A 14298-nucleotide genomic window follows, 5' to 3' on the forward strand; every position below is an offset into this window, starting at 1 on the left:
CCGTTGCCATTTACTTTGTTGTTTTGGGTTCACATTTATACAACCTTTCTATGTTTCCTGTCTAGAGAAGATCCTTTAGCATTTGTTGAAGAGCTGGCTTGGTGGTGCTGAATTCTCTCAGCTTTTGCTTGTCTGTAAAACTTTTGAATTCTCCTTCATATCTGAATGAGATCCTTGCTGGTTACAGTAATCTAGGTTGTAGGTTATTCTCTTTCATTACTTTAACTATGTCCTGCCATTCCCTTCTGGCCTGAAGGGTTTCTATTGATAGATCATCTGTTATCCTTATGGGAATCCCTTTGTGTGTTATTTGTTGTTTCTCCCTTGCTGCTTTTAATATTTGTTCTTTGTTAATTTGATTAATATGTGTCTCGGGTGTTTCACCTTGGGTTTATCCTGTTTGGGACTCTCTGGGTTTCTTGGACCTGTGTAACTATTTCCTTCCCCATTTTAGGGAAGTTTTCAGCTGTTATCTCCTCGAGTATTTTCTCATGGCCTTTCTTTTTGTCTTCTTCTTCTGGGACTCCTATGATTTGAATGTTGGGGCGTTTCATATTGTCCCAGAGGTCCCTGAGGTTGTCCTCATTTCTTTTTATTCTTTTTTCTTTTTTCCTCTCTGCTTCTTTTATTTCCACCATTTTATCTTCTACCTCACTTATCCTATCTTCTGTCTCCGTTATTCTACTGTTGGTTCCCTCCAGAGTGTTTTTGATCTCATTTATTGCATTATTCATTTTTAAATGACTTTTTTATTTTTTCTAGGTCCTTATTAAACATCTCTTGCATCTTCTCAATCTTTGTCTCCAGGCTATTTATCTGTAATTCCATTTTGTTTTCAAGATTTTGGATCATTTTTATTATCATTAATCTAAATTCTTTTTCAGGTAGATTCCCTATCTCCTCCTCTTTTGTTTGACTTGGTGGGCATTTTTCATGTTCCTTTACCTGTTGCGTATTTCTCTGCCTTTTCATCTTGTTTAGATTGCTGTGTCTTGAGTGGGCTTTCTGTATTCTGGAGGTCTGTGATTCCTTTTTGTTGTGGAGGTTTCACCCAGTGGGTGGGGTTGGACGATTGACTTTTCAAGGTTTCCTGGTTAGGGAAGCTTGCATCAGTGTTCTGGTGCGTGGAACTGGATTTCTTCTCCCTGGAGTGCAATGGAGTGTCCAGTAATGAGTTTTGAGATGGATCTATGTGTTAGGTGTGACTTTGGGCAGCCTGTATGTTGACGCTCAGGGCTATGTTCCTGTATTGCTGAAGAATTTGCGTGGTATGTCTTGCTCTGGAACTTATTGGCTCTTGGATGGTGGTTGGTTTCAGTGTAGGTATGGAGGCTTTTGGATGGTCTCTTATTACTTAATGTTCCCTGTAGTCTTCCCTGTAGTTTTCTGGTGTTCTCAGGTTTTGGGCTTAAGTCTCCTGCCTCTAGGTTTCAGTTTTATTCTTCTAGTATTCTCGAGACTTCTCCACTATACAGCACTGATAATAAAACTTCTAGGTTAATGGTGAAAAGATTCTCCACCATGAGGGACACCCAGAGAGGTTCACAGAGTTACATGAAGAAGAGGAGAGGGAGGAGGGAGATAGAGATGAGCAGGAGGAGAAAAAGGGGAACTCAGGAGGAGAGAGACAGATCTATGCAGTTCTCTGTTCCCAAAGTGTTCTCCGTAGCCCAGACACCCACAGAGATTCACAGAATTGGATTGGGAAGAGATGGGGGAGGGAGGAACCAGAGGTGTTCTGAGGTAGAAAATGGAGAGTCAAAAGTGGGAGAGAGTAAAAAACACACTCTTGAGTAAAAATGGGTACTGAATATTGGATTCTTAAATGTCCAAAATTTATATCACATACTGAAAAACAAAATTAAAAATCTAGAGTAGAGGTTAGACTCTTAAAAATACAATATTAAAACAAAAACACATTTTAGAAATATATATGAAGTTCGGTTTAAAAATAGGGCTTCTTTTTTTTTTTGCAAGGTTATAGTGAAATGAAAATGAAAATTAAGGAGTAATAGAGGACTTTAAAAGAGAATAAGAGAAAAATAAAACAAAAAAAATTTTTTTTCCTAATTAAAAAAAATAGCAAAAATATATGAAAATGAAAATGAACGTTTAGGAGTAATGGAGGAGTAATAGGGAATTTTAAAATAAAATAAAAGAGAAAAAATAAAAAAGAAAAGAAATTTTTAATTAAAAAAAAAAAGGTAAAAATATATCTAGGAATTTCTCTGGAGCTGTTGCAGTCAAGTGTGGGTTCGGTTCAGTTTTAGATAGCTCCTCGTTCCAGTTTACACTTCTCGATATCTATAGGCCCCTTCCGGTGTAGTCGGTGTTACCTACAGACATTTTAATCTGTTGCATTGGTCACTTCTGAAGTGGTCCCCTTTGTTTATTTGGCTTCTGTTTGCCAGTCTCTTCAGTGTCTAATTTCCGCCCTGAGACAACCGGGTGGAGGTGGTCTCTAGTTTAGGTTGCTTGTTCAGTCCTGCTGCGGGGAGGGAGGGGCGCTGCAGGGAGGGGCACTACAGACAGATATAGCTGGCGTCTGTGGGTGGCACTCATAGTGTTCCCGCCCCACTGGGTTTGTGTGCTTTCCCCGTCTACACTGCTCAGGCTCCTGGCTGCTCTATATGGAGCGGGCCCTGCGTTGCGTGCAGTTCCAGTTTTCAGGTTCTCCACAAAAGCGCGGACTTGGTTGGCCTGCGTTTTGTGCCTTCCCCAGCCGAGCAGCTCAGGCAGCCAGGAGCTTAACAGGCGCACTCTCCCCGGGTGCGGCGCGCCTTCTCCCCTCCGCGGTCCCAGCCTCAGTTTCCCCGTGCGCCAGTCGGGTGCGTGCGCCTTGTGTCTGTTCTCGGGAGCTGGCCTCTAGCCGTGACCCTCCCGGCGGATGTCGACCATCCGGAATCTCAGGAAATCTTTGGTTAGAGACTGGAGGCCTGTTTGCAGTTTGGTAGGGGTGCCGTCTCTGGGGCCGAGTTTGCCCCTTTCCCCTCCCCCCTGCCTCTGGTGGGGATGGGCCAGTCCGCCGCCGGCTAGCTCTTCTCTGGAACTGCTCAATCCGTTTGTTCTGTGAACAGCCGGCAGTGTGTTCGGGCCGGTTAATTTTCTCTCTCTTTCTTGCTATCCCACAGTTTAAGTTGCTGTCTCATGTTAGTTCCCTCCAATTGCCCTCAGGGCATTCTGGCCTGGTCCTTATCCTAAGCAATGCCGCCGCTCCTCTCCGTTTCGCCCCCACTTGCTGGTGGCGGATGCAGGCGTCTAGGGTACTTTTCTGCTGGGAGTTGCTTTTAGGCGTGTAATCTGTGGGTTTTATTTATTTTTCCTCCCATTTAGGTTGCCCTCCGAGATTCGAAAACTTCCCCCAGACCCGCCAGTGAGAGGGTTTCCTGGTGTTCGGAAACCTCCTCCACTAGGACTCCCTTCCCGGGACGGGTCTCCGTCCGCAGCTCTTTTGTCTCGCTTTTTATCTTTTATATTTTGTCCTACCTCCTTTCGAAGACGATGGGCTGCTTTTCTGGGCGCCTGATGTCTTCTGCTAGCGGTCAGAAGTTGTTTTGTGAAGTTTGCTCTGCGTTCAAATGTTCTTTCAATGAATTTGTAGGGGAGAAAGTGGTCTCCCCATCCTATTCCTCCTTCATCTTGTCTCCTCCCCCTCAATATCCTGTTTGACCACTTTCAATTTGCCTTGATTCATGGACCTAACATTCCCCTTACCCTAATCCTAGTCTTGTAAACACCTTTACCTCATTTCCCTTCTCCTTTGATGTATTACCCACTCTCTCTATTGGCCAAACTCAACCAGAAAACAGAAACTTCAGGCACACTGTTCACACTATTTGCATTGGTCAGCATCTCAAGCATAGTTCATAGTGGTGAAAAGTGGAGAATAGATCTAGGTGAGAGCCAATTAAAGAAATTCGGCACAAAACTTTCCTGTAAGAGTTTAAAAGTTTTGCTTTCACATTTAAAGCTTTATTATAGTAATTTTTTTTTTTGGTCATATAAGTAGACTTTAAGATTCAAAATATGTAAAAATTTCAACAAAATGAAAAGGCAACCTATTAAATGGGAGAAAATATTTGCAAATCATATATCTGGTAGGAGGTTAATATACAAAATATATAAAGCACTCATACAACTCAACAGAAAAAGAAGCCCAAACTATCCAGTTTAAAAATGAGTAGAGGATTTTGATAAATATTTTTTATAAAAACAAACATAAGGTCAACAAATACTGTAAAAGATGCTCAGTGTCACTAATCATCAAGGAAATGAAAATCACAACCATAATGATATATAACCTCACACCTGTCAGAATGCTTATTATAAAACACAAGAAAAAAATAAGTGTGGGCAAGGATGTGGAGGAAAGGGAACCTTTGTCCGTTGTTGATGGTAATGTAAATTGGTACAGTCACTATGAAGAAGAACATGTAAATTCCTTTAAAAAAAAAAAAAAAACAGAATTACCATGTGACCCAGATATTCTAATTCTGGGTATTTATCTGAAGAAAATGAAAACACTGATTCATAAAGATATATGCACCCCCATGTTTTACTGCAGTATTATTTACAATAGCCAAGATTTGGAAACAACCTCCATGTCTATTGATGGATGAGTAGATAAAGAAATCATAGCGCGCCAACTTCCTCTTTCCCGGCTGGAACTATGGAGGGTGCAGAAGAGAAGAAAAAGAAGGTTCCTGCTGTGCCAGAAACCCTTAAGAAAAAGAGAAAGAATTTCGCAGAGCTTAAGATCAAGTGCCTGAGAAAGAAGTTTGCCCAAAAGATGCTTTGAAAGGCAAGGAGGAAGCTTATTTATGAAAAAGCTAAGCATTACCACAAGGAATACAGGCAGATGTACAGAACTGAAATTCGAATGGCTAGGATGGCACGAAAAGCTGGCTACTTCTATGTACCCGCAGAACCCAAATTGGCATTTGTCATCGGGATCAGAGGTATCAACGGTGTGAGCCCAAAGGTTCGAAAGGTGCTGCAGCTACTTCGCCTCCGGCAGATCTTCAGTGGCACCTTTGTGAAGCTCAACAAGGCATCAATTAACATGCTGAGAATTGTGGAGCCATACATTGCATGGGGGTACCCAAACCTGAAGTCTGTAAATGAATTGATCTACAAGCGTGGTTATGGCAAAATCAACAAAAAGCGAATTGCCCTGACAGACAACGCATTGATTGCTCGATCTCTTGGGAAATACGGAATCATCTGCATGGAGGATCTGATTCATGAGATCTATACTGTTGGAAAACGTTTCAAAGAAGCAAACAACTTCCTGTGGCCCTTTAAATTGTCTTCTCCATGAGGTGGAATGAAGAAAAAGACCACCCATTTTGTAGAAGGTGGAGATGCTGGCAACAGAGAAGACCAGATCAACAGGCTTATTAGAAGGATGAACTAAGGTATCTACCAGGATTATTTTTGTAATCTGGTCCATTAATAAACAATTGAAACAAACAAAAAAAAAAGAAATCATATATATGTGTACATATATATGTATAATATTCAGCCATAGAAAAGAATAAAATCTTGCCATTTGCAGCTTCATGGATGGACTTCAAAGGCATTATCCTGGATGAAATAAGTCAGAGAAAAACAAATACAGAATGATGTTTCCTATGTGGAATCTTAAAAACAAGAAGCTCATAGATACAGAAAACAGATTGGTGACTGCCATAGGTGAGGGTTGGGTGGGTAAAATGGGTAAGGATTCAAAACTTTCAAATTTTTAGTTATATAAATAAGTCAAGGAGATGTAAGGTATATCATGTTAACTATGGTTAATAATACTATATTACCTATTTGAAAGTTGCTAAAAGAGTAAATCTTAAAAGTTTTCATCACAAGAAAAAAAAATTGTAACTACCTATGGTATCAGATGTTAACCTAGAATTATTGTGGTGATCATTTTGCAATATATAAAACTACTAAATCATTATGTTGTACCCTGAAACTAATATAATGCTGTATGTCAATTATACCTCAATTAAAAATATAATTAAAAAACACACAAAATATGTAAAAACTTACACTGCATGAGCACAATCAATTGGAAACAATGCCCCCTTAGTCAGAATTGATGCTACTTTTCATATTGGGTAAGGATATACCTATATACAATGGCTAAATATTCTATCTCATCAGAGCTGGATCCAGACCTTGTGGGGCATGAGACATATATAACTTGGGGGTCCTCTTTAAGAAAAAGAATAAATTATGTGTAAAAGAGAATGACTGTTAAGAAGAAAAATTAAAACAAAGTACAAATTTTTTAGAAAGCTAGCAAATATCCCAAACCCCACAAAATCCAGGAAAATAGCATAACATTTTTATCAGTGAACTGCCCAACCCACTTTTATATTAATCCTTCTCTTCCTACATTTTTGACTGCATATACTTTAGTAAACTGCATAGATTTCTTATATTTTGAGGAGTCTTCATAAATTTTGAGGGGCCTTAATAAATTCATCCATTCAGAACATCCATCTTATACGAACAAACTCATATGTTTTGTTAAAAGACTTTACAAACAAAATAATAAAAGCAATCCTATAGTAGTGCAATGGTCCAGACAGAATCTCGCAGTGGCTTGACCATTTAAAAACTTGTGTTTTCAAAATATCTACTTGAGAAGCTTTTGTATTCACTGTGTGATTTTATTCTCTATAAATATTAATCAGGTCACTATTTTGAAAAAAAGCTTATAAAACTCTCATTAAAATGGTGAAATTATCCATCTGAACAGAACAAAATGAAAGATCATGATGTTTATCCAAGTCAACAAATTTGTCAAATTGAAGCTGCTTTATACTTTCAAGTATTGATCATGTAAATTTTTTTCTTTATTATTTTCATCTTTCTTCTCATCTTTATTTCATGTTTGGGAAGGTATACACACACACACACACACACACACACACACACACACACATATATATAATTTCTTTATCCACTATTATAATTTATATTTTCTTGGCTATCTTAAATCTTTTCCTTGTCTTCATGATATTAACCATCAGAGTTTTTGGTTCATATTGTTTTGTAATAAGATAGTTTTTGACATTTTAAAACCTTATCTCATTTTAAATTTAGTTTTATTTTTGACATTCCTTAGAATAACTCTTTCTCATCATATTTAATTCTTGGCATAGTTAACAATTATGAAAAACATAAAAGTACTTTGATTTAAGGCACAGCAAAAGCAGTCAAATGGATTTATCACCAAATGATTCACACTAATACTGCATATTAGTGTACAGATGATTATGTTTAGATATGTCACTGGAACGCTTGTCTCTCAGGCCATTCCACTGCATCAGTGCCAATTTTGTGTACTGCTTTTTCTGGAAACATCAGATTGTCAAAGCAAGGTGCATCAGACACACTAAGTATGTGATTCAATAGATTGGGAATGGTGAAACACAAGACCACTTACAGATGTATTTGCTGTTTGTAGTGGTACTATAGCTTTATGCTCTTTGAATATAGGAATTATGGTTGAGTTAAATTACATTTCAGGTGACCCTATCAAAAATGTAATATAGCTATAATTGCAAGCATGGCATTATTTCATGTATTTCTGACAGAAGAGAACTTACATTTTGAAACATCTTATGATTGAAAGAATTTTCCAGACTAGCTTCTGGCTTCTTGCATTTCACACCTCGTTACCTCTTCACTCTCCATATATTTCTGGTGCCAGAGGCCACAGGACATGGTCTATGATATAACCTTTAATCTGTACCTACATATCATGATGCCAGTTAGGTCTGTAGAATGGATGGTAGCAGTATTTCTGGAAGTCATTCTTTACTGGGGCAGCAGCTGGCAATAACTTATATGAACACACAACGTCTTCAAACCACAGCAAATGACCCAACTAAATTCAAGTACAATGACTCTCCATATCAAGTTCCCTTTAGCCACATCCAAAAAAATGCTCACAAACACTCCAATGACAATCTACACAAACAGCAATATGGTGGGAAAGTAGTTAGAATAGAAAAAGACAGTCATCTTAACTAGTATGGTCAGAATAACTTACTTTACAAATTTTGCACAAGTATCTTACCACTTGAATCCATTTCTCATCCCCCTCTCAGGCCTTGGAGGAGGCTCATGCATGTGAAAGGTCCTATACTTAAGCCTGTGGCCCTAGGTGGGAGGTAGAGGTCCAATTTTATTATTTCCCATATTAATAATCAATTGTCTCAGCACATTTAATGCAAAGTCAATTTTTTTCCTTTTCTGATCTGCAGTCCCGGCTACTGTACATTGAATTTCCATATAATTGGGAAGACACTCTCAAATGTGCTCACTGCATATGGTTCTTGTTTCCCCTCATGGTTGGTTCATTTTTAAAGTTTCCTGGTCTCTTAGTAAATTTTCTTTACTTTCTATAAGCCGAATAACATAAGAAAATTATGTTTTATGTTGGATTTAATTGTTTTACAGGAAATAAGTCTCCAAGAATGTCTAATATTCTATACTGTCAGAAGCAGATGCCTCTATCCTTGGAGTTCTAAATTTTGGTTATCAGATTTTTCACTTTGAGAATGTCTGGTCATTCTCAATAGTCTCTTAATCTTAGTTACATTTTTGAAATATTATTTTATTTTTCTACATTTATTAAATATATACATCTTGTATTCTGCAGATGATAATTCCAATACCTGAAGTTTTTAGGGTCTGATTCTAGTTATTTACTATTTATTGACTCACTGGGTTCTGATTTCTCACAGTATTAGTGATTTTTAAAAAAATTTTAAAAACTGGTTTAGAAGAGTTTTTCATTTTATTTTCATGTCCCAATAAGAATATTTTAAATTTTACACATACTTAAACTTGTTCCTGCTGATATATGGAAAGGCCAAGTCTGTACATTAGTGATTTTTGATTGTGAACATATGTTCAATGGGGCATCTCAGATGGCACAGTGGTAAAGAATCTGCCTGCCAATGCAGGAGCTGTGGGTTTGATCCCTGGGTTGGGAATATCCCCTGGGAGAGGAAATGGCAACCCACTCCTGTATTCTTGCTGGAAGATTCCTTGGGCAGAGGAGGCTGGCGGGCTATAGTCCATGCTGTTATAGAGTCAGACACAACTGATCAACTGAACACAGCACCACAGCACATGTTCAGTGCATCTTTATCTGTTGTAATTCTTCGAAGTCTGACTTAAAGGAATGGGGTTTTTCTTCCTAGAGACAATTTGAATTTGTTTCTTCTAGGTGCCTGGGAGCAGTTTCAACCCCAAACACTTCAAAATTAGTTTTTGGCTTGAAGTTTTTGAAATCAAACAGAAGTATGTATTTGGGCCACAGATTCTTGATAGCCAGATTGTGGTTTCATATTTTGGTGAGAGAACACCCCCTCATCACTGCTTGCCACTAAGATTAAGACTAATGAGGAATTTTTTTTTTCCTAGTTTACCTTACTGTTGGGCTTCCCTTGTGGCTCAGCTGGTAAAGAATCCGCCTGCAATGCAGGAGACCTGGGTTTAATCCCTGGGCTGGGAAGATCCCCTGGAGAAGGGAAAGGCTACCCACTCCAGTATTCTGGCCTAGACAATTCCATGGACTGTATAGTCCTTGGGGGTCGCAAAGGGTTGGACATGGCTGAGCAACTTTCACTTATTATTGAGCGTCTAGCTAGTTGGGGATGGGGTATAGCTTTATGCATGATTTCCTATCACAGTGCCTCACAAATTATCTGTGAGCCACCACAGACAACTGTTTTTGTACATATATCATCAGAATTAGTTACTAGAAAAAATGGAATTCTTCTTGGATTGTTACTGCACTATAAAATCTCTAGAACTAGAGTTTCCAAACACTCTCAATTTCTGTACACATCTCAACATGTATTGGCAACAAATTTTGTAAACCAATCTGCAAACTCCACTTTGAGCAGCACTTCCCTTATTCATCCTACCTTTGGCAGACCCTAAGCTTTATCTCCTGTTTCCACATCCAGCCTGAACTTGTGATATAATGATTTTTTAATTGACTCATGATTTAATTATCTCAGTATTTTTAATTTGGGGTACATTACTTAACTTGTTCTGGCAAGATATGCATATCAGAGCCAACCCTCAAATATCCCACCTTTCTCAGTGGTTTCATTCCCTAAAGACTTAGTGTAGGAAGGATTTTGTTTTATTTGACCTTTCATTACCATTTTGGAACCTACAGAATTGACCAATGTCACCATCTCTACATTTATTTGTATACTTTTAAAAATTTTATATACTTCCTACCTTATTTACTTTTACATAGTAAATAAGAGTAGAGATTCACATTCTTACACACACCAAAACGTTTGATACTTTGACTCAAAAAATCAATGAAAGGCCGACAGTGAGTGAATGCTTGCAACTTTAAAATTTAACTTAATGTCTTTTTTGTGTTTCATTTAGGGTCATTATCGACCAATGATTGGAAAGTTGTGGATCTCATATGTATATGATTTAATTTCCATTGTGTTAAGATTATTCAAATGCTGGTCAATAATTTTTACTCATCAGCAAGAAATGAATTTATGGTCTAAGGATACTTAACATGTATTTTTTTTGTCGGCTAATTGCTTTTCCAAAGCTCTTTTAATTATAGAGGGATATTACCCTATTTTTAAACTCCTTTTCCCACAGATTTACTCATTTTCACACCCTCACATCACATTTTATCTTTTTACAGATTTTTTTGATGTGAACCAAATTTTCTTGAAGAGTACTTCTCTATTTTTCCATTAGTTCAAAGGTTCGTAGATTTTGTGGGCCAAACAAATATTTCTGAAGGTGTTTATTATGGCTCATTAAATAGAAGTAAGATCTAAGGGTTAGCACATGAGCTGGGAAGCTAAAAGTTTTGTATTATAATGCAGTTTGCAACGTGAATGTGTGACAAAGTGCTCACTAGGAGGATAGTGATTCTATATCCATCTGGTGTTAGTTTCTCCATTTAACCAAAAAATTATTTAAAAGTATTAATAATAATTAGTTGAACTGGGATTCCATGAAGAAGATCTCAGAGATGTGTGAACTTGAGCCTCAATTACTGTAAGGGCACATGTACACGTGCTAGTCCAAAGGACTGCTAAATAGAGTGTACAAGCATCTGCCCCCTTCTTAAGCAGCTCAACATCACTCAGGGCATTATTTAAACAGTCTCTGTGCTTGTTAATGAATAACCATGAGGCTGTAGCCACATATTTCAGCCTGCATTCAGTTCAGTTCAGTCACTCAGTCGTGTCCGACTCTTTGCAACCCCATGGACTGCAGCATGCCAGGCTTCCCTGTCCATCACCAACTCCTGGAGCTTACTCAAACTCATGTTCATCGAGTCGGTGATGCCATCCAACTGTCTCATCTTCTGCCGTCCCCTTCTCTGCATAATTAAAAGTATAATGCACATAGAAAAGTCAAGTTGTAGAAGTTAAGAAAGCACAAAAGAGGGGAAGATTGGAAAATAAACTTGGTCACATAAATTCAATGTTAAGAAAACTACAGTGAGAGATTCACAAGAGCTTACTACTTACAGAGTGAGAAGGGGGGACCTCCTGGGAACTGAAGACCTTCTGGGATTAAGTGCAGCTGTGACCTGAACCATGTATCAGTGCTTTACTGTGTGTGTGTTAGTTGCTCAGTCATGTCTGACTCTTTGCGACCTCATGAACTGTAGCCCATCAGGCTTCTCTGTCCATGGGAATTCTCCAGCAAGAATCCTGCAGTGGATTGCCATTCCATTCTCCATAGGGTCTTCTCAACCTAGGGATCGAACCCTAGTCTCCTGCATTGCAGGAAGATTCTATACTGTTTTGAGCTACAGGAAATTCTTGCTACTTTATAGCTTATTTCAAGCAGCAATCTTGGGATCAAGCATGGCCAGATTTGATCCCAGGCTCCTCTTCTTGCTGAGTGTCCTGGACAAATTATTTAACTTGTGTGAATCTCAACTTTATCTCCTAAAAAATGAGGATATCTACTTCACAGGCCATGGGGCTTTCCAGGTGGCTCTAGTGGTAAAGAACCTGCCTGCCAGTGCAGGAGACTTAAAGGGCCTCAGGCTCGATCCCTGGGTCTGGAAGTTTCCTTGGAGAAGGAAATGGCAACCCACTCCAGTATCCTTGCCTGGAAAATCCCATGGACAGAGGAACATGGCAGGCTACAGTCCACAGCGTAGCAAAGAGTTGGACACAACTAAAGTGACTTAGCATACACTTCACAGGCCAATGTCAGAATTAAATGAGATAATCTGACATTGGGTAAAGACATCCCATGCCTCTAACAGCATCAAGGTTTGCAAGGGTTAAGTGCTGTACTCTAAAATGTGACTGTTGAAGTCCCTGCTCTCCACAATTACAGCTGTGTGATCCTGGACAAGTCACTTGACTCTCTGTGCTTCAGTTTCTTCATAAGTACTATTAACAGTATTTTCCCCATTGGCTTATGAGGATTAAAGGAGTTAATATATGCTTGACACATAATAAACATTTTAAAAGTGTTTACCTAAAAATGTTCAGTAGTTTTGGATACTTTCTAGAAGTGACTCATTTTATTTTAGGTTATATTCACATAACTGGACAGAAAGCTGGTAACAGTCTTGCCAGCTTCCAGTGAGTGTCTTGTAACTGAGGCAACACTGCCTGCCTGTGGGAAATAGGTGGTGGTAACTTACCTCTAGCTAGGGTTGCTGTGGATAGTTGCAAGGCAGGTCCTGGTGAAAACCTTTGGAGCCAGCAGCCAGGCTGCTTTGTTACTGACAGTCTTTGTTACTGACATTGGACAAATTAACATTTCTGACCATCTCCTCCCTTGTGACATGGGGATAATTTTTGCCTCTCTGAGTGGTGTGAGGATTAAATAGGTAACTTACCTACAGCCCAAAGCCTGCACCAACACAGAGCGTCAGCAGTAACGATTATTACATCAAATATACACAGCAGTCGGGTCCTTGGGGATCCTTACGGGAGGGAAACCAGAGGTAGCCAGAAGTGGCCCTTTCACCTGTCTGATTTCAGCCTGGAGAAGAGGAAAACAACCAATCTCTTCCTTTTGCAACGAGGTAACTACAGAGGTCCCCTCTTGGAAAGATTACCTTTTCACACTCCTCCTTGTCGCTCCTCACCCCCCACCCCCCCGCCCCATGCAGGCAAAGACACTGTTCCTTCTAATTTTATAATCTCATTTCTGTACGTGCGGGTTTATCTGGGCTTGGTGGCGAGCCAAGGTTGGGTGGAGAGAGGCATTAAAACCTGGCAGCCTGGCTCTGGATGCCGCAGGGCTCCCGCCAGCCGTCCTCGGTTAAAAACGTGCTTTTTATTTCTCTTCCCCGCAGCCTCCTGTGCAGCAGCTCATTACCACCCGCTTCAATCGCCGCTGCCAGCATCTCCCCAGAACATTTCCCCCTCCCCCCCGCCCCGTCTCAGGGACATTGGTCGTAGCTGACATTTAAAGGAAATAAACACCGATTTAAAAAATTACAACCATCTCCGCCTGAAGAACCCAGCAGCAATGAATAACAGAACAGTCCAGAGAAGAGCGCCTGTCGGGGCTCAGCTCCGCAAGCCCTTCCCTCCACACAATTCCCCACACCCGAGCATCACAAATCACCATTTCCAGGCACCACTCGAGGCTGCCAATTCTACTTTTGCTTAATCTCATTTTAAATCCAGCTACAGACGAGGCTCGGTCGCTGTGGCGAGGAGCGGGGCGGGGGTCAGCGGGAGGGACGCAAGGCCTAGGTCTGAAAGAAGCGCAGGGGCCCGTCGCGGTTTGGGGTCGCGGGCGGATCCCCAGAACCAATGCGGGCCGCCCAGGCTCGGAGGTGGGCGAGCCCCGAGGGGCGCGAGGCGCAGCCCGCGCAGACAAAGAAGCCGGCGCCAGCACAGGTCCCCACCGCCCTTCTCCTCCGCGCCTCCTCTCAGGAAAAAAAAAAAGAGGGAAATCTGAGGGCCAAAAGGAGACCGTCCAGTCCTTTTGCTCCTCCAGACATCTGGGCGGGAGCGTCTCTTTCTCTCTGAGGCGTTTAAGTCCCTCGGGGCAGATTCGTGGACTCCGTGGCCCCCGTCCCCGCCCGGCGGCCCTTTAGAACGCGAGCTGGGCTTCTGCGCCGGGACTCCCGAGAGGCGTGCGCCCAGCGGAGCGCGAGGTGCGGCGAGCGAGCCCGAGTGGGCGGGGGCCAGGCGGGCGCGCGCCGTGCGCCGCGCGGGGGCGGGGGAGCGGCCGGGACACGTGTGGCAGCGGCGGGGGGGATTCGGCGCCCGGGGCTTTAAGAAGGTGTGGAGG

General features: G+C 40.8%; 1 pseudogene; it reads left to right on the top strand.

Annotated features, from left to right (window-relative positions):
* The first annotated feature begins 4654 nt into the window (after nt 1–4654).
* LOC110146059 (large ribosomal subunit protein uL30 pseudogene) lies at nt 4655–5435 on the top strand (annotated as a pseudogene).
* The last annotated feature ends 8863 nt before the right edge of the window (nt 5436–14298 follow it).

Source organism: Odocoileus virginianus, chromosome 1 (genome assembly GCF_023699985.2).
Source record: "Odocoileus virginianus isolate 20LAN1187 ecotype Illinois chromosome 1, Ovbor_1.2, whole genome shotgun sequence".
Taxonomy (NCBI): Eukaryota; Metazoa; Chordata; class Mammalia; order Artiodactyla; family Cervidae; genus Odocoileus; species Odocoileus virginianus.